The sequence below is a fragment of the Nelumbo lutea genome, chromosome 1 (assembly GCF_056320005.1).
Source record: "Nelumbo lutea isolate HS-2025 chromosome 1, American lotus-T2T, whole genome shotgun sequence".
NCBI lineage: Eukaryota > Viridiplantae > Streptophyta > Magnoliopsida > Proteales > Nelumbonaceae > Nelumbo > Nelumbo lutea.
In genome coordinates, this window is record NC_142684.1 from 40,552,385 (window position 1) to 40,578,904 (window position 26,520).

Sequence of the window (26,520 nt, forward strand, 5' to 3'; positions counted from 1 at the left end):
TTCTCCATAAAAGACCTTGGAGAAACTTCCTATATCTTGAGACTTTGACTCTATAGAGATAGGTCAAAGCGATTAATTGGATTGTCACAAATTACTTGCATTGACAAGACTGTCAAGAGATTTAACATGTAGGCAAAGTTTAAAGTATTGGAAACACCAAGTGTATCGGAAAGACAATTTTAAGAGACATATTAGGATATGCCTTGGATACGCATGCGTATCGGAGAAAAACTAAGATACACATAGATACGCTTGGAAATACTATAAATACTTTAGTAAATCATACAAAAACATCAACAACACTAAATATTAGACTTCAATGAGGTGTATATACATTAAATTAAAATATTTTAATGGTTTTATGAAGAAATATATTGTAGCTAATTATAATTTCATTAAAAACCTTATGCTTAACTTTAATTTATAAATTATAATTCTTAAGTTTTAATGTCTTATGGGATGGGAAAAACCCAACTCTCCTATCCAACCATAAAACAAGCATTGGCACAACTTCTATGTGAAAATATAATTAATAATATTTATTATTCATTTCCAAAAATTATAAAAAATAAATAAACATTATATAATATATTCAAAAAATAGTTATTAAATAAGAAATTTCAATTGCTTTGTAGATATGATAGATCATCCATAGAATTATAATATATTCAATCATTGTGATCAAATAATAAAATAAAATTAATTAATTATTTTTAATTCTAAAAATAAAAAAAAAATAATTATTAAAGAAGAAATTTCAATTGGTCTATGGATATGATAGATCACCCATAGAATTATAATATATTCAATTGTTGTGATCAAATGATAAAATATAATTAATTATTATTTATTTTTTTAATTATAAAAATATAAAAAATAAAAATAAAATATTAAAGAAGAAATTTCAATTGCTTTATGGATATGATAGATAAATCTATAGATCTAAAAATATTTAATCTTTATAGGTAGAGAAAAAATTACATTTTCAATTTTTTTGTTAATTTATATTTTCCTCAAATATCTTTATGAAATTTCCATAAATCTACTGATAACACAAAAAAAAAATTGTGATTTTGATTGTAAGAAATGTAGATCAACATAAATTTAAACATTCAAGAAAAAAGAGAAATCACAAGATATTATAAAAAATTGAAAAAATTTACCTATTTTTGCCATATTTTTTTAATTTTGAAAAATCTTTAAAAAAATTAACGATTCACACTTGTTTCTTGCAAACTTTTGCAAATCTAGCATTTTAGGAATGAATTTTGGAGTTTTAGGGTTGTTTTGGGGTGAAAGAAGGCTGATTTCGATGAAAAGAAGCTTGCTTTCCCCTTTAATTTTTTTTTTAGTTTTTAGTTGTATCCTTTTTGTCGATATGCTACCGATATGCCCTGATACGACCTCGATATGGACCCAATACGCATGAAAAAAGACAACGCCTGATTTCCATGCGTGTCATGTATATCCTTTTCAAAGATGCGATACGATACGCCTCATATCGGGCATATCGTATTGAAATTTTAAACCTTGCATGTAAGACTCTAAGAAAGGATTTGTTCCTTTCAGACATGTGGTCACTCTCTTTAACGGAATGTCACCTAAGACCCCTGAGGAGATAAAGGACATGAGAAATGTTCCTTATGCTTCTGTCGTAGGGAGCATTATTTATGCTAAGTTGTGCACTCAAAATAACATTGTATAGGTTGTCAGTGTTGTAAGTAGATATTAGTCCAACCCAAGTCAACAACACTAGACATCTATGAAAACAAACCAAAGTACTTAACAAGAACAAAAGACTATTGCCTTGTCTTCAATGATAGTTCACCAAAAATTTTTGATTAGCTTAGGGGTTCATTGCCTTTAGTTAGTGAACTCAACCCATGTGGTTTTTGAAGTGAGCTGCACCCATATGGATTGATATGAAACCTTTGTGGGTGTCATGCCAAGCATTATTTAAGCCCGATAAATGAACCACTTAAAGAAATGGGCCTTAGCCCATTAACTTGTCAAACTTGTTAGACTTGTCATGTGTTATGGATCGAATATGGGTATGAATCTCCATATTATATAATATATTTAGAAACCTACCCAAATCAAATTTGAATAAGTCCTAATTACATTGTGAGTGAGGTATATTTAAAGAGACAAGAGGGAGAGTTTGACCATCATTAGTCTTACATTTCTCTTGCACTCTTTCTCTTCTCTCTACCTTTCCACAAACCCTAATTCGAACCCAGCATTGAAAGTCGTCATTCTCCCATTGTTTATGTTGTGTTTTCTTCTGTAACACATCCTTAAAGTGGTTTCATAGCTGCACACATCTAAGGCTGTTAGAGGAGTAGTTTAGTTGAAGAGTTCTTGCAGGATCGGCCTCCAACATCAACTACGCCATCTTTAGTTGGGAGGCTGATTTGGGTCTAAGTTTGGGCGTGAATTACCACTCTACAAGTTGCAATTTGTGGACTCTATATCAGGTACACTTAATTTAATTTTGGATTTCAAATCCGTTTCAGTATAGTGTTAGATCAATCCTAGGATATTGGATTCTCCAAGATCTGAAAATCCACTTCTCAGGTTCGGACCATTACCCATGTCCCAAAGCCTCCCCACTCACTCTCCAGCATCCCTATTGATGAGGGCAGATTTGGCCCTCTACTAACATCCAGAACCACCTAGGTGACAACTTACCTTAGCCAAAATGATGGAGTCCAAGCTAGCAACCTGGCATTGTTGCCGACTTGGCAACCTGCCCCTGGTGTCGACCTAGCGACCAGACCCTGGTGCCAACCTAGCAATCTGCCTCTAGCGCCGACCTGCCTATAGCGCTGACCTGGCGACCTGCCCCTAGTGCCGACCTAGCGACCTGCCCCTGGTGCCGACCTTGCGATTTACCTCTACTGCCAACTTAGCGACCTGTCTCTAGCGCCGACCTCTACATGCATCCCATCACTCCTAGGTCTCTCGGAAGTCAGCTCTCACACCTAATGTTATAGAAGAAACCGAGTAAGGCACAAAGGTTGTCCTACGTGCACGACTACCTCCGAGGACTTCGGAGCAGTTAGGTACGTCCTCCCAAAGATCCCGGACGTGTTGCATGATGCTCATGCCAAACAATGCTTATATAAAGGCCTTACCTCCAAATATAGGGGTAGATGCATAATTTAGTTCTCGCAGCTCTCCACCTCTCTCACATTTAGCTATCTTAAAATCTTCGATTCGCTAACTTAAGCATCGGAGTGCCCACCTTGGTAAAGCAACCCGAGAAATCTGATAGTGTGTCCTTGCAGGTCACATCAGAGCCATCTCTCTAGCTCATCACCATTCAGCTAGACAACAGAGCCATCTCTCTAGCTCATCACCACTCAGTTAGGCATTAGAGCCACCTTCTAGGTAGGAACCATTCAGCTAGGCATCCAAGCCACATTCCAGGTAGGAATTATTCAGCCAGGCATCTGAGTCACCTACCAGCCGGGGAGCTACCAACAAACTGTGAGGTTGCGGAGCAGATCGAGCCCTCCATGCTTTACGTGGGAGTTGATGGCTAGCAGGTTGTGGAGCCACCCTCGCAGGTCAGTACTGCTGAGGTGACGAAGTTCTGTAGGATGAGGTGTTGAGAGCAAAACTAGACCGTCAAAATTCTAACGACCTAGCGACCTAGAGACCTGCCTCCAAACTGGCGACCTGCTTCCTGGACAATTATGCCCTTAGCTCCAATCAGATTGATGTATCTTTTGACATTTATTGTAAATGAATAAAGTACATAGTTGATCCATGTCATTGTGAATTGTTTCTTTGTAATGCCCTTAAACTGGACACCTAATGAGACTTGTGTTACTTTAGAATCTTTACAGCCATTGGATAGATCTGGGGAGATTTATCCTACCAAGGCTGACACTGATGTGCTGCCAAGTTGGTTGGGGTGGCTTATTTCAGCTGCCAGGGTGAAACCTAAGGTATATGTAGTGTGGGTTTTCTTGAAACCCAGACCAAAATTCCAGTATTGCCTTAGACCTTGGAGATGAAGGGATAGGATATCCACCACATGGATGCCCAAATCTTGCGGAATGGACTAGGCAAATTTCAAAAATTTCTCCCATCTTTGCAGGGAATCGAATTCCTTATTTTAGAAAAACATATTTTTCAAGGAACAATCTTGAACCATTAACCAAACTAGATCTGAACCAAAAGGAGGAAGAGGGGGGATGTACCTGATATAGGGAAACAATATCTCCCAATGGAGGTGTTCACGCCCAAGGAAGGATCCAAAATCTGCTCCCACTGAAGATGGCGCAGTGCAGGTGTTAGACAGTTTTGTATACCTTAGCTTCAATCAAGATAATGTACTTTATGAGTTTATTGTAAATGAATAAAAGTGCATATTTGATTCATGTTCCCTTGGTATGTTTCTGTGTAATACCCTTAAACTGGACACTTAATGAGACTCGTGTTAGTTTAGAATGTTCACAGCCAGTGGGTCGGTCTGGGGAGACTCACCCTGACAAGGCTGACACTATGGTGCTACCAAGTTGGTTGGGGCAGCCTGTCTCAACTACCAGGGTGAGACCCTAGGCACATACAGTATAGGATTAATTGAATCTATGAACTAGACCAGATTTCTAGTATTGCCTTGGACCTTGGAGATTGATGGGCAAAACTAGAATGTTACACCCGACCCCTAAACTTGATTATGATACTGCACTAGGTGTCGGATTGGGCTATCTTTGATATACCATTCAGTGAGATCCTTAGCAGAGGTCAAAACCTAGGTATGTTGGGACAGTCTGAGAATTCATCTGAGTGGGTGATCATAGTGATAGGATTAGCCCCATTCTCGGACAAAGGTAATGATCGGGGATGCACTCTCACTGATGGAAACCAAGACTGTCATCAACCGATTTCAATCGTTGAGATTTGTTTTGCAAAATATATTTTATATGAGATATAAAAGTATATATATTATGGTTTCAAAATGATTTGCAAAAGGTTTTAATTCCCGGGATCCATATAAGCAGAGAGTGCAACATTGTTCCTTGTAGCCGAGGGAGAGGTCATCTCTTGTCGAGCAGTGTATGATCATTATGGGCTGAGAGGTTAAGTGTAAGACCATTGAGGATAATACCTGATAAGTATACCACACAACATGAATCAAACACGTACTTCATTTATTTACATTAAATAATAAAAGTACATCAGAATTGAATGAAGCTAAGGGCATACAAAAACTGTCCAATAGGTTGGGTATGGGCCACTTTGTTGACGATATGCAAGAACTTGGTCAATTTTGTGGGCCATCCCATTAATCTTGTCCAGTTGTCAAGACACATGGTTCCCGTCTATCTATGCCTCTGGTTGGAAGTAGTTTCTCATTCCACAAATTCCAGCCATTGAATTCATTTTGTTTTAACTCCCCCACCTTTTTGAAATTTGAAATTTAAAATTTGAATTTGAATTTCAAATTTAAATTTTGAATTTTAATTTCAAATTTAAATTTTGAAATTTAAATTCTACAATTTAAACTCAAATTTTAATTTTAATTTTTTTTCTTCTTTATTTATTTTTTTATTTGAAGTTTGAAATTTAAATTCCTGAAATTTAAAGTTTTTTTAATTTTTTGTTTTTTTTTTACTTTTTCTGAAATTCAAAATTTAATTTTTTTAAATTTAAATTCAAATTTGGATTTTGAAATTTAAATTTCAGAAATTTAAATTCAATTTTGTATTTTGTAATTTTTTTTGAAATTTAAATTTTGTTATATTTAAATTCAAATTCAATTTTTGAAATTTAAATCCCTAAAATTTAAATTCAAATTTGAATTTTTAAATTTAAAAAACAAAATGCAAGCAAATCAACCGCACGACCTAGGGTTTACCTAAGGTTTCCTAAACTTGTGGTTCAACCAATGTGAATCCTCTTAGGTTCACTTGGAATTACACCACTTCCTTTTGTTAGCCAAGTAAGAGGTGGGGATGTGGGAAGCTCCCCTTACTCTCGCAAGGACCTAATTAAGTAACCAAGAAACCCACTTTGGCTTTTCCGTTTAACCTCTTTCCTTAGACACCAACCGTCGGTTATGGAAAATAATTTCAAGCTCTCCTAAAATTCAACACACCTTTGAACCAAATGTGAGACTTCCCTAAAGGATCATTCTATCCAGATTTTAAATTAGGGTTAGGGTAAACCACATGTGAATGGTGGTGATTTTTGGGCCAAGGAAGGGTGATAAAATCCCCACCTTATCTGATCTAAGTTGGATTTCCCTTAAATGAATTAACGGAAAGAAAACAAAATAAACAAAGCAAATGCAACTAAATATAATGCATGAACAATTATTTCTAAGATGCAAATCAACAATTAAACCTAAAAGAATAAAGCAAACAACTAAGCAAAAGGAAAACTTAAAATAATAAAAAGAACACCTAACACATTCACAACTAACAATAAAAATTTTATCAATTAAATAAACCTATATGATGCATGCTCTAGAATATCATACCCTAAATATTGGAATGAAAATGCAAGAAAATATTAACCATAATTTTTTTTTTATCTTTTTTTATATTTTTCTAATTTTTTTTTTAATTTGAAAATTTAAATCTTAAAATTTAAAATTCAAATTTAAATTCAAATTCAGATTTGAATTAAAATTAAAATTTAAATTTAGATTTGAAATTTAAACTCAAATTCGAAAATTTCAACAATTTCTTATTTAGCAATTAATTATTCAATTAAACAACTAAAAGAAATTAAATTAAATAAAGCAACAAATAATAATTGCAAATAGAAATTAAAATAAACAATTATTTTCTTACTCTAAAATAAAAGAAAAATATAAACCCAATAAAACAAAAAAAATCGAACAAGAAATTAAAATAAAGACAAAAAATAGATGTAGAAACAAAACGAAAGAAAAATAATACTAAAAAATAAATAAATAAAAAGGATCTAGAAAAAAATTAATTAAAATTTCAAAAATAACTATTCTATCAAAAAAAGAGATTGAAAATAAAAATAAGAAAATTAAAAATAAATGGAATGACTACACCTGAAACACAATCCAATTTCTCTTATCTTCTCTTCACATCCATCCTATAGTCCTGCAACGCTTCGGTACCCCACCTTTTGCTATTTCATCCAGCGGGATCGAAGAGAATCAAGAATTAAACTGAGATAACAGACCAAGTAATAAAACAAAAAATAAAAAATAATGAAACCGATCCGAATAAAGCAAATAAAAATTTTACTCAGTTGCTTCCCCAACAGCAGCACCAAAAACTTGGTGTAGCCAAGCACATCGTTAAACACCACGAAACACTAGTTTAAATATTTATAATTTTTACCATTTCTCAAACAACTACTAACGCAGTAAAGGGATGAGAGCGGGCCGTATCCATAGGGAAGCGAGGGAAAATTAATATACACTCAAATTCGAACAAGAGAACACAAGAGGGAAGTGCAAAAATATAAAAATTAATTAATTAAACTGAGAAAAATATAGAATTCGAACAATACTGAAAGTTAAATGTGAAAAAACATAAATAAATACATAAATAAATAAACAAAATAAAAAATTGTAATCCGATCAGAGGTAGCAGTCTCCGGATCTCTCATTTGACCCTCGAACTTCTCAAGCTAGGCCTTCTGTCTTACCTGGCTGAATTTCAGATCTACAAAAAATAAAACGAAGATGAAATAGAATGAAAATAAATTGCAGAAAGTAAATAATGAAACTGGAATTGAAAGATCTAAAATTAAAACTAAAATAAAGAAAAAGTGGTTGGGATCCGATACTAGAGGTGGCAAAAGTGGTGTTGGCAAACAGCAAGTAGGAACCCCTCCTCTTGCCTAGGTGTCCTCCTCTTCCTCTACCCTTAAACTTCTCAAGATCAGCCTTCCATTTTACCTGGAGGCAGAATCCAACCCTTTCTCAAGAGCCCTTGGGTCCTTTTTATATATAAGGGGTGGATACAACTGGAATTAGAGAGAAAGAAGGGGGTGGTAGTTGGGTTTTAGCAAAAATATGGGTGCCCTAGGGTTTAAATGAAGGGCTAAGTGGCATCGAAACTGTGCAAAATTACCCGATTAGCCTTGTTTTTCTCCTGACACCTTCTCTAATGCCCTGAATTGAAATACAAGAATAATGAGTCCAATTAAGTACTAATTAAGTATAAAAGACTAAATATTTAGGGATAAAAATATGATCATTTTTATTCTTATCAAATCCCCCCATGCATAAACCTTGCCCGTCCTCGGGCAAGACAAAATTCAAGCAAAAATAAAACAAGAACAAACTAACTATCCTACTGATTTTTAAACTCACTCCTAACATGATGCTTGCCCTCAAGCATACCTTAATCCAAACTTAATAATCTTTCCATTTTCCACTTCTTTCTCCTCTTTAACTTGTCAAAGAACAATCTCAAATCACCATTCCTCTTGAACCCAAGTCAAATCAACAAGAACAATCTACCGAATGAACTTTTTAGGATTAAAATAAGCACTCATTGTTTTAATAATAAAAATGCAACAAGATTCAAATACCCTCTCATTGTTTTCGCTCTATGCACTCATAGTTTTTAAGGTTTTATTAGACTCTCAGGTCAAAACAACGAATGTTATTACCATAAGCTTGCTTATGTATCACATCTCCATCACTAAGCATGAGTTCAATGTATTAAAAATCAAAATGTGAAATGGGGCTTGGGGTTCTAGGGGTGAGTGCATTTTATGCTCCATCTCACCATTTTATTTCGCTTCTAGGGGTGAATGCATTTTATGCTCCATCTCACCATTTTCTTTTGCTTTTAGTGTGATTGCATTTTATGCTCCATCTCACACTAGTCACGATTTTTTTTTCTTTTTTTTTTCTTTTTGAATAAAAACAACTTGCACTGTCCCTTTTCAAATTTCACAGGAGCACTACCATTTTCATTCTAATCCATGAACTCATTAATGTGATCTCAACGTGCATAACAAAGCAAGTTCTAGAATAATCAAACAATGTTTGACAATCACTCAATCAAAACGTAATTAAAGCAAGATGCTCATTGGCTCAAAAGCTCACATAAGGGTTAAATTTGTATTGAATCTTGCCTATTCGTCATTCAAAAAAATGAGGTACCTATCATAGCCAAAAAATTCAATTATTCATGCTTGCATCCTATCTTGTCTATTCAACCTAAGCACATAATTCATGATAATTTGAAATCATTCAAAATTAAGTTTCTAGGGAGCAGAATTTTCAAAAAGAAATGTTAAAAAGTGTTGATCGAAGCATGCTAGAGTTGACCAGAAAATTATCAAACTCCCTCCCCCATACTTAAGGTATACATTGTCTTCAATGTAAGGTAAAAAGAAAATGTGCAAATAACTTAACTATAAAAACAAAAAGAGAAAAAAAGAAAAACAAACTTCCTTGTTTTTAATCATAAACCGGATCCTCCAGGTCTTGTAGTTGCAACTTCTGATGTTTTCCCCTCTCATCCATCATGGGTGGGTTTAAATCTGGAATAGGGGTCTGCATAATAGATGGGAGGAGTTTTGTGTGAGTTGGAGGTATTTCAATGGAATGTCGCAATTGCTTGGTAGAGGTCGGTCCATCCAATGGTAAAAATTTTTCTTGTCTTGGCTTGGACTCTTCTTGACTAGCCTCCAAATAGTTCAAAACCTCATTAATTTCTTCATCCAAGACCTGCACATTTTTACAAGAATTAAGAATGCAATGTTCTAAAGGATCATCTGATTTAGATGCATCGACTTCAGCTGCCCAAATGTCAATGCAATCAATTGCATATATTTCACTTTCAATTGTGTTAGGATATTTCATGGTTTTAAATACATTAAATTCTACTTCACCATTGATTCTAAGAGTAAGTAGACATTTTTGCACATCAATTAAAACATTACCAGTAGCAATAAAATGTCTCCCAAAAATCAAAGGCATTATCTTCCTCCATATCCAACACAATGAAGTCAGCAGGAATAATAAAATTGCCCACTTTGACTAAAATATCTTCTACTATTCCCCTAGGATATTTAATACTTCTGTCAGTTAATTGCAAGGTAATAGTAGCAGGAGTTAGTTCATGCAATCCAAGTTTTTCAAAAATAGAATATGGCATTAGATTTATACTGGCACCTAAATCGCATAAAGCTTTCTCAAACTCGGTATTTCCTATGGTGCAAGGAATAGAAAAACTCCCTGAATCCTTGAGCTTTGGGGGCAATTTATTTTGAAGAAATGCTGAGCACTCTTCATTTAGTTTCACCATTTTGCATTCCTCCCATTTCCTTTTATTTGACATCACATCTTTCAAGAATTTGGCATATTTTGGCATATGCGACAATACATCAAGAAGATGAATGTTAATATGTATTTTTCTAAACACCTCTAAAAATTTTTCAAATTATTTATCCAAGTTAGTTTTCAAAACTCCTTTAGGGTAGGGGAGAGGAAGTTTAATGGAATCTAAATTTAGTTTAGGTGTACTCCCTTTGATCTCCATTTGTGAATCAGCTACCTCAACCTTTTGATCATCCTTGATCTCGCCAATAGTCTTTTCACTTCTTAAACCAATGGCATTTACTTGCTTCCTTGGGTTCTTCTCTGTATTGCTAGGCAGTCGTCCTTCTCTTATTTCTGACAACATGCTCACAATCTGCCCCACTTGAACTTCTAAGTTCTTGATAGATGCATCTTGATTTAAGAATCTCTTTTCGTGATCTTGGAACTTTGCTTCAGTAGTATTAATGAACTTAGAAATCATGTCCTCTAAATTTTCCTTCTTCTCTTGTGGGGGCGGCTGTTGTTGAAATCCCATGGGTGTTTTTTTGTTGGTTGTTATTCCATGAAAAATTTGGATGACTCCTCCACCCTGGATTATATGTATTCAAATAAGGGTTGAAATTTGGCCTGCCACCATGAGAAACAAAATTAGTATTTCCATGTGAAGCAAAAGGATTACATACCTGACAATCAGAATTTATATATCCTAATTGGCCACAAAGATCACATGGATTAAAAGATGACATATTTATTGCTGCAATACTAAGATTGTCTAATTTTTTATTCAAAGTAGCAAGCTGAGTAGATAAAGCTGAAAAAGAATCTAGATGATGCATTCCCCTTCAATGAGATCGGTCATTATTCCATTGGTAGCTATTTGATACCATTTCTTCCACTAGATCATAGGCTTCCTCTAGATTTTCCTCATGATTGTGCCTCCTGCAACTGCATCAATAATGGAGTGATTAGATAGAGTAATACCATTATAAAAAGTTTGAATTTGATGCCAAACAGGTATTCCATGGTGATGACACTTCCTAAGCATCTCTTTAAATCGCTCACACGCCTCATACAAAGATTCCCTCTCTAGTTGAACAAAAGTAGTGGTATCATTGATCAATTTTGTTATTTTAAAGGGAGGAAAATACTTAGCCAAAAATTTTTGAGTCAAGTCATTCCAAGTAGTGATACTTCGTGTAGGGAGTGAGTTAAGCCAATCATTAGCTTTATCACATAATGAGATTGGAAAAAGTCTAAGCCTAATAGCATCATCGCTAACTCCATTATGCTTGAATTTATCACATATTTCTAGGAAGTTAACGATATGTGCATTAGGATCATCACTTGGCAACCCACTTAACTGAATACTCGTTTGGATCATTTGGATAATCGCAGGCTTGATCTCGAAATTATTGGATTGAATCATTGGCTTGCAAATGCTAGAAGTAGCCCCATCAATTGTTGGAAAAGCATAGTCCAAAAGAGTTTGATTTGCTTCGTCTGCCATCTCTTCCTCAACTTCTTCTGCTGGTTCACCTCCTTCAACTGTCTCTCTCTCTCTTTACTTTTGTTGGCTCTTTGCAGTATGCGAAGGGTTCTCTCTATTTTAGGGTCGAATTTTGCTAGTTCTTCGCCTCTAGTGCGTGTCATACACTAACTGATCTGAACACAACAAGAATTTAAACACATTAAATAAAGAGTAAAATCCAAATTAACCAAGGTTAACAAGTTCTAATATTATTTTAGGATTAAATCCCCGACAACGACGCCAAAAACTTGATAACTATAATTATATAACCCTAGCAAGTGCACTAATTATCAAGTATTATAAAGATATCGTTCCCATGAGGATTTAACAAAATAAGTATTACAACTATAGCTTCCCTCAATTATTTGAACAACCGAATTCTAACAATAGGAACTACTAAAAATTAAAGATAGAAAAAGAAAGAACAAAAATAAAAAACAAAGGCAATCACCGTTGAACTTGCAACGATTTAATTGAAAGCACTAGGACTATTGGTCCACCTAACCATCCCAATGAACAACATTTTATTAAATTAACCAAGATGATTTATTATTTTCATGAGCTGAAGTCTTTCCTAATTTATCTGATATTCCCTCCCAGGATATATCAGACCTACTTCTGTCAAGTACTTTTTCGATCCCTCGATTAGAATTCTCGAGATAGAAAGTGCATTAAGTTCTATGAAAAACCTATGTCATCAGATGAATCATGTATATATATTCCTATATACCATTCAATTCACACTATAAATTATTTAGTCTTTTATATGAATTCCCCTTCCGGTTCATTCATATAAACCAAATCAACTAGGAGGTGGCCAAGCTCCTAATTGCATTACACATAATAACTCATAGACAAAATGAAAATAAAAACTGCTTGGCTGAATTAAATAAAAATCAATCCATGGTCGTAGTTAAGCTTTCCACAGCCCTAGCTACAAATAGATTAGTTCATGATAAAGGAAATTAAACAAACAAGGTATAAGAAAGAACTCATGATGTTGTCCCTTGAGGTTGAAATCAATGAACTTCTTCTCTTTGTCTTCGCCTTCCTCCTTTTCTCCTCTTGCGTTGCCGACTGCCTTCTTGAAGGCTGAAGCTCCCTTGGAGGATTTCTCCTTGATTGCTCAAGAGATTGATTGATGCCTTGGTGCTAGTCCCCCCCCCCCCTTTATATAGCTTTAGGAGGAGGGGTTGTTTCCAACTCCTTGGAGTTTTTTCTCAAAAATAGAAAGTCCTAATTCCTAATGATTAGTTTAGATCTAATCCTATCCTATCTCTTATCTATTAATCTCAATCTTCCTTTATCTTTATAGTAAAAAAGTGAATCTGATAGAACTCTTTATTCTTGCATTCGTATTGGGCTTCTTTAATGAATTGGGTCGCTGCAAGGCTTCTCTACGAACTGGGTTTCAACTGCGAACTGGGCTTCTCTATGAATTTTCTTAGACTTCAGCCAGATTTTGACCTCGATGCAGTCCGAATATGTCAAAACTCAAAACATAAAAGTTGTAGATTTCTTCCTAATTTTCTAATGCATCTTGAATCATCTCAATAAGGGTCCAGATGTGAGAGTTATGCTCAGATTACTAAGCGGCACTGAAATTGTGCAAAACTACCCGATTAGCCTTGTTTTTCTCCTGACGCCTTCTTTCATGCCCCGAATTGAAATACAAGAATAATGAGTCCAATTATGTACTAATTAAGTATAAAAGAATGAATATTTAGGGACAAAAATATGATAATTTTTATTCTTATCAGTTAGAATGCTAAAAAGAGAGTGCCCTAGAAAGGATGGTGGAGATTAGAAGGGATGGAAGGTGATGATTTAGTAATTAGGGGTAGCTAGGGTTTGTTAAGAGTGAAAAGAATGGGTTAAAAGGCGCCTTAGTGTCACGGGGCTATTCAACGAGGCCCACAGTGCTCGATGTAGTTGAGAAAGCCTATGAATGCGAGCAACAACACACAAAAGGCAACAAGAAGGCACACAAATTAGTCAAAAGGCTACTTGTATTGCATTGATTGATGGTAAGCACAAGCACACAGTTCAGTGTCAAAGGGATCTCGTGCTTAACCTTTACACGCTATTGACTCACTCAACTACCTACCTCCCCTCAAAAAGTACGTTAAGCTATTGGGGGAGTGACAATAAGAAACATCAAAAAGGTGAAAAATCATACTACATAATTACAATAATGCCATTGGCAATCCCCCCAAACAAATTACATGCAATGTCCCATCCAAGACACACACTTGGACACTCGGATGGCATGTTGTGGGCGTGGTGATGGCACTTAAAGGCACGGAAAAATGATCCTTTGTGACACTAGGATTTGCTAAAACGTGGGGAGCATGCTAATACAGTAGGAGGGGGGCCAAATTGGGTTTAGCAACTAGGAGGTGCCCTCCTGCTTTAAGTTTTTTACAAAAACACCCCCTCTCTCAGTTGGACTCCACACCAGCTTCCCAAAATCTGCATTTCAGCTATGAAAACTTCTCAGTTTTCCCCAGAATTTGCGCAGAGACCCTTAGAGGCCACAACATTGATTTAATTAGGAAAATGGCACATCTTGACTATTCTAAGGCCAAAAATACCCCTGAATTGATGCCCTTAAGGATCAAAATGCAGAGTTATTACCCATGTGGCTGATGTGTAGATCAATGATAGTGTCCCATGCCATACAAAAAGAGCCTAGCTAGCTAGCATTAAAAGGAAGTGAGCCTAAAAGCTTAATGGGCCTAAAGCCCATTTCAAACTGGGTTAATTGGATTAATTAAATTGGGGAGAATCTAGATATGGATTAGCAGATAAAGATAAGAGGATAACTCTTATCCACTTAAAGAGTCCAGATCCAAATAGAGATTTGGATCAAGGAACTCCTAATTTGATTAGGAAAAATTGATCTTGATCTACGGATAAGATAAGCGATTATTCTTATCACTTAAAGAGTTCAGATCCAAAAAAAAAAAGATTTGGATCAAGAAACTCCTAATCAGATTAGGAGATCATCTCTTTGAGGCTATGTATAAAGATTAGGGTGGATCAGAAAAAAAAATACACAGAAAAGTACACAGTTTGACTATTTCTGCCTTCAGTTCTTTATCTCCCTGCTCTTGCCACCTTACCCTGTTCGATCTCCATTTCTTCGAAGTCATCCAGATTAGATTTTGATATTGTTTATTGCTAGAAGAAACAATTCTGAAGTTGTGCTACTACCCCATTCAATTCTTGTTGAAGAATCAGAAGTTCTTGGTGAAGAACTACCTGTTGATCCTGCCTCATCCTAATCTATGTCATCTTTAGTGGATGAAGGATTTGGTACACTCTTTGGGTGTGAACACCTGCATTGGGATGAGCTTTTTGTGTGAATTCCGTATTAAGTATACCTCTCCCTAATCTTGGTTTCAGATTTGGTCCGATTTGGTTACAAGAACGAACCTTGAAAATGTAGTTTTCTAAATTAGGAATATGATTCCCGGATGGGAGTAAAGAAATTTTTGAAAATTTCCCAACCTTCCTACAGTGTTTGACCATCTATATGATAGATATCCCATCCCTTCAATTTTGGACTCTGATGAAGTTTTGGGTTACGATGAAGTGAAACTGAGTTACGATAAGGTTGGACTAAGTTGCCATGAGGTTGAAAGGAAGTATGATTTTGGACTTTAGGGTTGTGATAGAGATGAAATGAGGCATGATTTTGAAGAAGGAGGAGGTCACCCGCACCAGAGAATGTTAAAATGTGGTTTTGAATTGCGCTAGGAAGGTCTATCACACCCAACCTTCTTGAGGTGCGATTTTTAATTGCCAACTAATGAAAAACACTCTAAGCTTTATAGCGTACAACAACTAAGCACAAAGTTGAGCCAAAACATCTCCCCACAAAGGTCCTTAAAACTTCCCAGTGGAGTCGCCAACTATGAACTCCAGGAAGCTCATGGCTGGCTCAAAGAGTTGGAGTCGTAACCCATTTTTTATATAAAATGGGCCCTCATTTTTGGGTTTGGAAAACGGTTTACTTGCCTTGATAGTGACTCCATTTTCTGCCAAGGAAAGGCACTGGACCGAAAGGCTTTGGGTTCCAAAAATTGGGAGAGGGAAGGTGTTAGCCACCCCTCTCTACAAGCTGCTATAACAGCCCACTATGGGAGTAATCCAAGCTCAAATTCTGGCAAAACATGAACTAACAAGATTGTTCAAAGCTCCTGAAATCTGGAAAACATGTTCCTAACTTCGCCCAAAACTGATTTGATGTGATGTTATCAGGTCTTAGGTACTAGTTTCCCAAGATTTTAGGGCTATAAGCACCTTGAAACTAAACTACAAGAAAATGTATGATGGAATGGGAGACTTACCTCTCGTACACAACCTTGAAACAAGCTTTGCAGCAACTGAAATGACTTCAAATGAAACTTGAGCAAGACAGGAGTTAGGCTGGGCATTTCTGGTGTTGAGTCTAGAAAACAGGGGATGAGGCTTGAGCTTGGCTTCAAGGATTTCGGGGTTTTAGGAAAACTTAGTGTGCTACAAGAGTTGGGAAACTCTCCTCCTCCTCAAGCTCAAGTTGAGCCTCTATTTATAGAGAAAATGGAGGGAGATGAGTCTGAAACTCACCCAACTATAGTACCTGTGAATTTTATCTTCGAAATAGGTAAAGATTTTGAGAGAAAATGGCTTGCAGTTGACTCTTCCTTCTTTGTGCAATAGATTTTCTCGATTTTGGGTGGTTTCTTATGGGTTTCGTGCATCCAATGAGGGATTGGGATGTGCTAGACGTTGCAGCCCTATATTTGGGGCTGATAGTGGCAAAAAAATATAAATTTAAAGAACTTTTAACTGTTATTGTCTTTTCTTGATTTTAAGTGGGGGTTTATTTGGTATTTTGAGCTTTTTAAGCCTATTAGGCTCAAATTCATTGGTCCAGGTGTTTTAAGGGTGTTAAGTAAGGAGCTAATGTCAGCCCCCTCCCACTTAAGATGCTAGGTTGGGCAGTTGATGCGGCGATTTGATCTGGTGTGTCAAAATGATATCTCTCTAGTTTAACGACCAAATGGATGAATCTAGTCATGAAATTTGGTGTGTTAGGGTTTTTTGGGTCTCTAAACACAATGGTGAGGTCTGATCAGACAAACGGGATTGGGAAGATATAGACATGTGGCTGACAAGTTCGGATCAATAAGATTTGCTGAAATAGAATCTTTTAACATCTTGAATCTGATAGAAGTGATGGATCTTTGATTAGAGGTGTAGATTTACTAGTTAAATTTAGATCACGGTCTTATGGTTTTCCAATTATTGAGAGGGTCAAATGAAAGTGTTTGGTCATAAAATTTGATGTGCAGGGGTTCTTTTGGTCTTTGAACATGGTGGTGGGGTCTGATTGGTCAAATAAGGTTTGGATGATGGAGATTTGTGACAGGTGAGCTAAGATTCGCCAAAATAGAATCAAGGCTTGGTGTTAGCTCAAATGAAGGAATTTTAGGATAAAAATTAGTGGGTAGATATGGATCGGAGTTATGAGGTTATTGGAAGGGTTTGATCATGTTAGGTATGTATAGATCACGGGTTTTAGGTTTGTGGATCATCGTAGTGTTAAACATGCCAAAATGGGAACTCTGATGGATGGTGGCTAAATTCAGAAATTTGATCAAGGATCAAGTATGGTAATGTGGCATAATCAAGATCATCAAAAAGGAATCATGTAGATTCAATGGTGGATTTATGGGCATTTGGGCTAAATTTTGGTTTCTTTGGGTTTTGGCATGTTTTAAAGTGATTGGTGTGATCCAATTAGACATTCGGAGTGTAGGAAATGGGTCAAAGAAGGGACCGAGCAAAAATTGGGTGCTAACACCCTTCTTGATGCTTAAGGGGACAAGAAATCAGATAGTTCTATTGGAATAAGAAAGATAAGAGTACAAACGTGTGGGAACACGGGTTCCAATATGAGGGTGGCCACTTTGTGCTAAAAAAATGCAAAGCTTAGGACCTTACCCAGTTCATCCCCCCCAAGTAATGTCCTTTATTTAGGGCTATGCTCATTAGTGAATAGTCACTTCAAAATTTATCTCATCCTTCTATAGAAATTAACTATTAAAATAAAAACTATTTTCATTTTGTACAAAACATAAACCCCCTATCTATTTTGGCTTGGTAGGCAAGGGAATACAATAAATTGAAGAGAAAGATCTATAGTTCTGGGAATGCATATTCTTATTATGCATGCATCTATATTTATAGCATAAGCACAAACAATGACTTTATCTTATTATTTTTTGCATCTTGCAAAAAAGGCTAAAACCAAATCACTCAAGGAGTGCATACTCAATATTTCTGGATTACCTTAATGTGTGGAATTTCTTTGACAGGCTTGTCCGCAATATATGCATATAATGCTCTCAGTTCTGCCTATAAAGATATAAGATAGCATGTTATATGGTAGCTCTTTTGAAGCTCCAAAAATTTGAACGAAGATAGGCTTCAATATAAATGTATAACCTAATGAAAGATCAACATAACAAGTGCGTATTGGCCTTCAAGCTCAACAATTACAAGTTCTAACATACATTAATATTGTAAAAGGAATTATAATGCATGCTGATGAAGGGTGATTTGGCCCAACCTCATAGACAGACGACACCTGTACGTGACTCAACACAAGTGACAACCTGGCATAAGCCAGCTCGGTATAAAGCGAGCTCGGGTATGCTAGTGCTCCGAACTAGGACCACCTCAGCCCAAGAACACTTCAGCATTCACAAAGGCAGACCAAGGAGCAAGCTCAAGAAGCTCGTTACTCACTAACTCACTACCAAGCAGCTGGATATCCCATAGATATCCCATCTACCGAACAGATCTCCACATGGCCACCTCGAGGAATGCACCCCCCTTTTTTCCTGAACCCCGCTGGACCGTACTTATAATGGAAACATTAGTTCACCAACTCCCTGTTTTGGCGGGAAGTAACAGTATTACCATTTGGCAGTGTTTCAACCACCTAACACGCGACAGGTCCCATCATAACAAGGGTTCAGTGACCGTTCCACCTACCCACTTGAGCCAGTGTATAAAAGACCTTGCACTCACCTGGGGCAGAGGTATGTTCAATTACTATTATTGATTGTGTGAAATCTCTACTCTCTGAGCTCTCACTGTTATCACCATCAGTCTCTACATTATCACCATGTACTGACTTAACCATTGGAGCATCCACGTCAGGTGAGCCACCCTGGGATCTATGAGCTCCTCTCTTTCAGGAACCCATCCTCATCGTCGCTAGAAGCCAAGTCACCTCCAATAGGGAGTAGTCAGATTACGCAACATCAATTGGCACCGTCTATGGGAACTCTTACGAAAAGCCTTTTTATCCCCATTTTGAACACCTAGAAAACTCAGAAACTAGACCTATGGCTTCCTCCAGCAATGCCGAACAATCAGGAAAACGAACCCCTCCAGGGAACAACTTCAGCCCCCAACTATCTGTGTGGGCCAGTTTGCCATACCGCTTCCCACTGATGGGATCCCAGCACCTGTGGTGCCCCAACCCTTTGGGCCTGCAAGCACCCCCTTCCTTCCTATAGTAGGCCCAACCTCCGTTGAACCATCCGTAGCTCCCCCGGGAGTAGGACAAAACCAGCTAAGTGGCCAAGTATACTGCATACGGGCTATGCAAGCCCAAATGCACCATATGTACCAGTAGCAGTTTCCACCACTACAGCAAAACCAACAACCTACCCCACCTCAGTTCCCAATCTCCCCGAGCAAGCCTCACTGCCAAGGCAGCCATCCTGACCAGGAAGAAACCTCCCAGGCCACGTCCCTCGGCAGAAAAGAGAAACAAGTTCACCCCACCTCACTCTAAGCGAGCAGGTCGAAAGATGCTTGACCCACCAGAGCCAGCCCACCTCGGCCTCCACGACCTGAAGGCCTTCTTGCAAAAAATCGGTTTGGAGCCTTAGCTAAGGACTCCAGACAGGGCCTCTCGGCCAGCAATAGCCGAAAGTCCATGTCTCACCCGACCAAAGCACCATCCGATAGTACGGAGGTCAGCAGCACCGCTGTGAAACCTTCCAAGCAGCGCCATAGACCTACCGAAGCAACCACCTGACCTGAGCAGCCTAAAGGTAGAGCATGGATAAGCTCGAAGGTCACCAAAACCGCTCCCCTCCTTTCTGTATCCTCTCTTCTATACCCTGAGCTCCTAGCATCTTGCATCTGCCCACAGTCCCTAGGTGTTATAAGGTGGCTTGGCCTAAGGACCATTTAGGGTAAGTGTTGGGCCCATAAAGCCCATGAGATGAGTTTTAGGGGGTGCATTGTCCATAACAGTGTATTCGGCCAGGCCTTGTAACAAAGGCTGGGCCGAACCCATGTGGCTAATGTGTAGATCAATGTTTGGGTCCCACACCATACAAGGAACCCCAACTGGGCAGCAGTCTGGAAGGCTAATTGAGTACATAACCTTAAATGGGCCTAAAGCCCATTTTGAACAAGGTTGATTTGATCAACAATTAAAAAAGGGTGAATTCTGAGATGGATCAGCTGATAGGATTGGGCCCAGACCATATCCACTTAGAGAGTCCAAGATCTAAATAAGATTTAGATCTAGAAGCCTCCTAATTAGATTAGGAGATGGCTGATCTGATATATAGATAAGATAAGATTTATCCCTTATCACTTAAAGGAACTTCTAATTCAAATATGATTTGGATCAGCAACCCCTAATGGGATTGGGAGATGATCCCTTTAAGATTATAAAAGGAGGAGGGGGCGGCAGCCTTTGGACATGCAATCCACAACTCCTGTCTTCAGAGCTAAAATCACAAGAAGAGAGAATTTTGCACCCTGCGAATACTCTCTTGCTACCTCCTTCCTGCAGCTGTCGCCTCCAACAGTTCGATCTCCTACTCTCTACAAAAGTAATCAAGATTTGATCTTGATACTAATCTTTTGGGGAAAAGATTGATTGGAGCTATATTCACTAGCCATCCTGTTGATTCTTGTGAAGAGTCAAGTTCTTTTGGAAGAACACTGTTGATTCTGCTCCATTTTGCATTGTGCCATCTTACGTGGGAGCAGATTTTGGATCCTTCCTTAGGCGTGAACACCTCCATTAGAAGATATTGCTTCTCTGTATCAGGTACATCCTCCCTCTTACTCCTTTTGGTTCAGATCTGGTTTGGTTAATGGTTCAAGATTGATCATTGAAAAATATGTTTTTCTAAAATAGGGAATTCGATTCCCTACAAAGATGGGAGAAATTTTTGAAATTTGCCTCCCTTATTCTGCATTCTTTGGGCGTCCATGTGATGGATATCAGAGCCATGATTCAAATCTTGAATCAATTTGTTTCAGATCTGAACCTGCGCAAATGGGTAGAAGGCATTCTACCCGATTTGCGCAGATATGGGTTTTGGGAATTTGTTCCCAAAATTGATGGGAAAATAATATGAAATTAATTTTATATTAATCTGATTATTATTTAGAATTGTTCTTTATGATTTTCTTGATTTATGGGTTGTTCGTACAAGAGGATATCGTTTTCTTGGTTTGCACAGGGAACTTGCAAGATTTGCAGTTTCTTGATTTATTTATTACATTTGGTCTGTAAATAATTTTTTTCATTTTTTAACTCAATGTATTAGGCATTCGATCTGATGTAATTATAAAAGAAATTAGGTTTTCTATTTTCTATTTATTTTTGGATCGAAGATGGCGGCGCATGGAAGGAGATTTCGCAAATGGAACATTCGCTACCTGCGATTTGTAGTTTGTGAAACTGCAATCTGTGTTCTAACCTCTGTTTTGCAGGATGGATTGTGCGAATAGCCCTATCTGACTGATTCTTGATTTTGCTTTATTAGTTCTTTAATTTCATATTATTTTTTTGAATTAAAGATTTAATTAAAGATCAAACCCTAGACCCATTCGAACCAAGAATTGGTTCAAACTATTTGGACCAAATTTAGGGTTTAATCAAGGCTGAAAGTCAGCCCTAATTTTCCCACTAATGGGCATGAGGATTGATATTTAATTAAATGGTTAATTCGGCTCAACCTATAAAGGCCCATTTTAAATAGTTAAAACTACCAAAAGCCCACTTCAAAGGATAAAGCTATATGGGCCGAACTGGGTAACCCTAATTCAGCCCATATACCTAGATAATATTAATGGTCTGAATGCACATCATTGCCATGGTGTCCCTTTTAGTCATTGGATGACCTCCCTCAGTGGTGGGCCCCACACCTCATCATGAGGTTCCGTGTAGAACCCTAGCCAATTAAGTCTCACTGAAATCTGACTTTATAAAAGTTAGTGGGAGCCACTTTGGTTTGACCTAAATCAAACTAGGGTGTAATAATTGTTCCCTCCAGCTAATATGAGTGCATGTGATAGGGAGATTCATATGATGAATTCTCTAAAGGCCTTTCATCAATAGCATGAGGATGGGTCCTTCAGCAATGAGGAAACGCACCAGAAAATGGGCTATCCATTTGCTGTTGGGCTTGTCTAAGTGTTTCATAAGATGATAGGGGCGTCATAGACCGATATGGGAGGGGCTTCACCAGAAAATGGGAACTCTCTCACGGTACCTTGGCGTTCACGAACATGATGGATAAGCACTCACTGGACAGAAAGGTTTACCTGAAAATGTCTCTGAACCTTGTCTGACAGAGGCCAAAGGGAGAACTCATATGATGAGTGGATATGATCCTTCACAGAAAGGTGGTGGGGTTATGCAGCTGAAACAGTTGGCTCCATGCACCCTATGTGATTTTCCACATTTCTAGAGACAACCTGTAGTCTCCGTCACTGAGAAAGGAGGGAAAACTCAGAGATTAATAAATGAAAATGGTTTATAGATTAAAATCCATATCTATGTAATGAACATGAATCAAATTAGGTTGTGGACTGATATTTGCTCTTTTATCAAAAAATGGCAAACGGATCAATTGCAAAACTTCTTGATGACAACAAGCTTAAGGGCCCAAACTATGCCAACTGGTACAGGAACCTTATGCTGGTCCTAGCTTCTAAAAAGCTAGACAAAGTGGCAAAGAATCTTGCCCCGGAGCGTACGGGCGACAAGGCCTCTGAGGCCCGAAGGAGAGATTATTAGGAATGGGAGGAGAAAAACTCCCTTGCCCGGTGTTACATCATTGCCTCCTTGGACAACCCAATACAGAGGCAGTTCAATCAGATCGAACTTGCCAAGGACATATTGGATAGTCTCAGGACAATGTATGAAGAGTAGAATCGTTCTACTCGACAAAAGGTCTTGAAACAGTTCATGACCGCACAAATGACCAAGGGCCAATGAGTTCACGACCATTGTCTTCGGATGATGGGATACATCAACGAACTGGAGGCTCTTCGATCTGGGCAGGACCTTGCGACCCAGATAGATACTATCCTTAATTCTTTGCCTCCTTCCGTTAATCCGTTCATTATGAACTATAATATGAACAAGCTAAATGTCAGCTTGCAAGAGCTCAGCAATATGTTGCAAAGAACCGAAGAATTGATTAGAATGGATGAGCCTGTAGCTATGCTTGTTGAAGCTAGCAAGACAGGCAAGAGAAAGAGGAAGGCAAAGAAGCCTCAGAAGAAAGCCACTAAGGGTAAGAAGTAGAAGAAAGACAAAGCATCAGATGCCTGTCACTTCTGCAAGAAGACCAGCCACTGGAAAAAGAACCATCCTGCCTACCTGGAAACCAAGAAAGGTAATTTCAAAACATGTGTAATAGAAACCAATCTGTTGGTAGCTTCTGCATCCTGGTGTATTGACTCCGGGGCTTCAACTCATGCGTGTAACTCACTGCAGGGGTTCAAGATAAGCAGAAGGCTGAGTGAAGGAGAAGTCACACTCTACTTGGGGACTACTACAACTGTTGCATCCGTGGCCATAGAAACCATGGAGTTACTTTTTAGAGAAGGAACAATTGTACTGAAAGATTGTCTTTATGTACAAAATTTGAGAAATTTGATTTCTGTCTCAAAACTATGTGCAGATGGTTATTCTGTCTTCTTTAGTAATACGATTACTATTAAAAGAAATAACAGATCCATTACATATGGGGAACTGGAAAATGGTCTCTATGTTTTACATCCTTCTCTAGAAACTAACATAACCGAAACTACGTCGGATGAAATCCCCAAGAAGAGAACCCGTGATATAGTTAGTCCCACGTGTCTATGGCATTACCGACTTGGCCACATCGGTGTTGACCGAATCACAAGGTTGGTAAATGATGGTCTTTTGGATTTTCTAACTGTAGAAGATCTTTCCACCTGTGAGCCTTGCCTACAAGCCAAGATGACAAAACGACCATTTAACGGTAAGCCTGAAAGATGTACAGGCACACTTGACCTAATATATAACGATGTATGTGGTCCCCTGAGTGTTAGGACACGAAATCAACACGTGTATTTCATCACCTTCACAGATGATTTTTCACGATATGATTACATGAACCTAATGACACACAAGTCTGAATCCTTTGAAAAGTTCAAAGAGTTTAAGATAAGAGGTCGAGAAATAGTTAGGGAGAGAAATTAAAGCCCTTTAATTAGATCGAGGTGGTGATTATCTCTCTGACGAATTCAGGGACTACTTAAAGGACAATGAGATAGTATCACAATTAGCTCTTCCTGCTACACCACAAATTAACGGCGTTTCAGAGAGGAGGAATAGGACCTTATTGGATATGGTCTGGTCACTTCTCATATACTCAGAGTTACCCACATCCTTCTGGGGTTACGCATTAGAGACTACGATTTACATGCTGAATCGGTTTCCAAAAATCGGTTCCGAATACTCCATATGAACTTTGGACCAAAAAGAAACCAAGTGTCAGACACTTGAAGATTTGGGGTTGTCCAACACACGTTAAAAGAACGAGTGCAGACAAGTTGGAATCTAATACCAGTTGTTGCCTATTTTTAGGCTACCCAAAAGGCTCTGTAGGTTACCTATTCTATGACCCAAGTGTTCTCCAGTCAAAATGCATAGTTCTTGGAAACCGATTTCATCCTGTACACCCATCGTCAGGAAGTTGTTCTTGATGAGGAGAGCTCAGGAGCAGTGGGAGATGTCCCACAAGTTTCAGGTAGTGACCAACCTAGAAGATTTACTCGGGTACCCAGGCCATCAGTCCATTATGGTTATGACCAGGATAGTTACGTAGTGGAAACCTTGACTAGTGAGGAGGATCCCGTGACTTACGCGGAAGCTATGTTGGACATAGATTCCCAGAAGTGGGTGAAGGCCATGAGAGCAAAGATGGACTCAATGAAGACCAATGGAGTCTGGACTCTAGTAGATCCACCCTCCGGGGTAAGAGCAATCGGTTGCAAATGGATTTACAAGAGGAAGAAGGGCCCTGATGGTAGGGTTGAGACCCTCAAAGCTCGTCTGGTGGCAAAAGGGTACACTCAGAAAGAGGGCATCGATTATGAGGAAACATTTTCGCTTGTGGCCATGCTTAAATGCATTAGGATCCTGCTAGCTGTAGCAGCGTACCATGATTATGAGATTTGGCAGATGGATGTCAAAACTACACTCCTGAATGGAGATCTTAGTGAAGATATCTATATGCAGTAGCCACAAGGCTTCATTGCTACAGGAAGTACAGTGGAGATAAAGTTACCTTCTTGGTTCTATATGTAGATGACATTCTACTCATTGGGAATGATGTGTAGATCAATGTTTGGGTCCCATTCCATACAAGGAAGCTCAACTGGGCAACAGTCTGGAGGCTAAATGAGTATATAACCTTAAATGGGCCTTAAGCCCATTTCGAACTGGGTTGATTTGATCAGTCAATTAAAAAAGGGCAAATTCTGAGATAAATCAGCTGATAGGATTGGGCCCAGATCCTATCCACTTAGAGAGTCCAAGATCTAAATAAGATTTAGATCTAGAAGCCTCCTAATTAGATTAGGAGATGGCTGATCTGATCTGCAGATAAGATAAGATTTATCCCTTATCACTTAAAGGGACTTCTAATCTAAGTATGATTTGGATTAGCAACTCCTAATGGGATTAGGAGCTAATCCCTTTAAGATTATAAAAGGAGGAGGGGGTGGCAGCCTTTAGACATGCAATCCACAACTCCTGTCTTCAGAGCTGAAATCACAAGAAGAGAAAATTCTGCACCCTACGAATACTCTCTTGCCGCCTCCTTCCTGTAGTCGTCGCCTCCAGCAGTTCGATCTCCTACTCTCTACAGGAGTAATCAAGATTTGATCATGATACCAATCTTTTGGTGAAAAGATTGATTGGAGTTATATTCACAAGCCTTCCTGTTGATTCTTGCAAAGGGTCAAGTTCTTTAGGAAGAACACTGTTGATTCTGCTCCATTTTGCACTGCGCCATCTTCAGTGGGAGTAGATTTTGGATCCTTCCTTGAGCGTGAACACCTCCATTAGGAAATACTGTTTCTCTGTATCAGGTACATCCTCCCTCTTACTCCTTTTGGTTCGGATCTGGTTTGGTTAATGGTTCAAGATTGATCCTTGAAAAACATGTTTTTCTAAAATAGGGAATTCGATTCCCTACAAAGATGGGAGAAATTTTTGAATTTTGCCCCCCTTATTCTGCATTCTTTGGGTGTCCATGCGATGGATATCCTATCCCTTCAGCAGGATGGAGCAGAATCAGCAATGTTCTTCCAAAAGAACTTGACCCTTCGTAAGAATCAATAG

At 38.0% G+C, this 26,520-nt stretch overlaps 1 non-coding gene across 1 annotated transcript; it reads left to right on the forward strand.

Moving 5' to 3' along the window:
* The first annotated feature begins 11,301 nt into the window (after positions 1-11,301).
* LOC148874371 (small nucleolar RNA R71) lies at positions 11,302-11,408 on the forward strand. The gene has a single exon (XR_016106347.1). It is a non-coding gene; the product is annotated as a small nucleolar RNA R71 (small nucleolar RNA).
* The last annotated feature ends 15,112 nt before the right edge of the window (positions 11,409-26,520 follow it).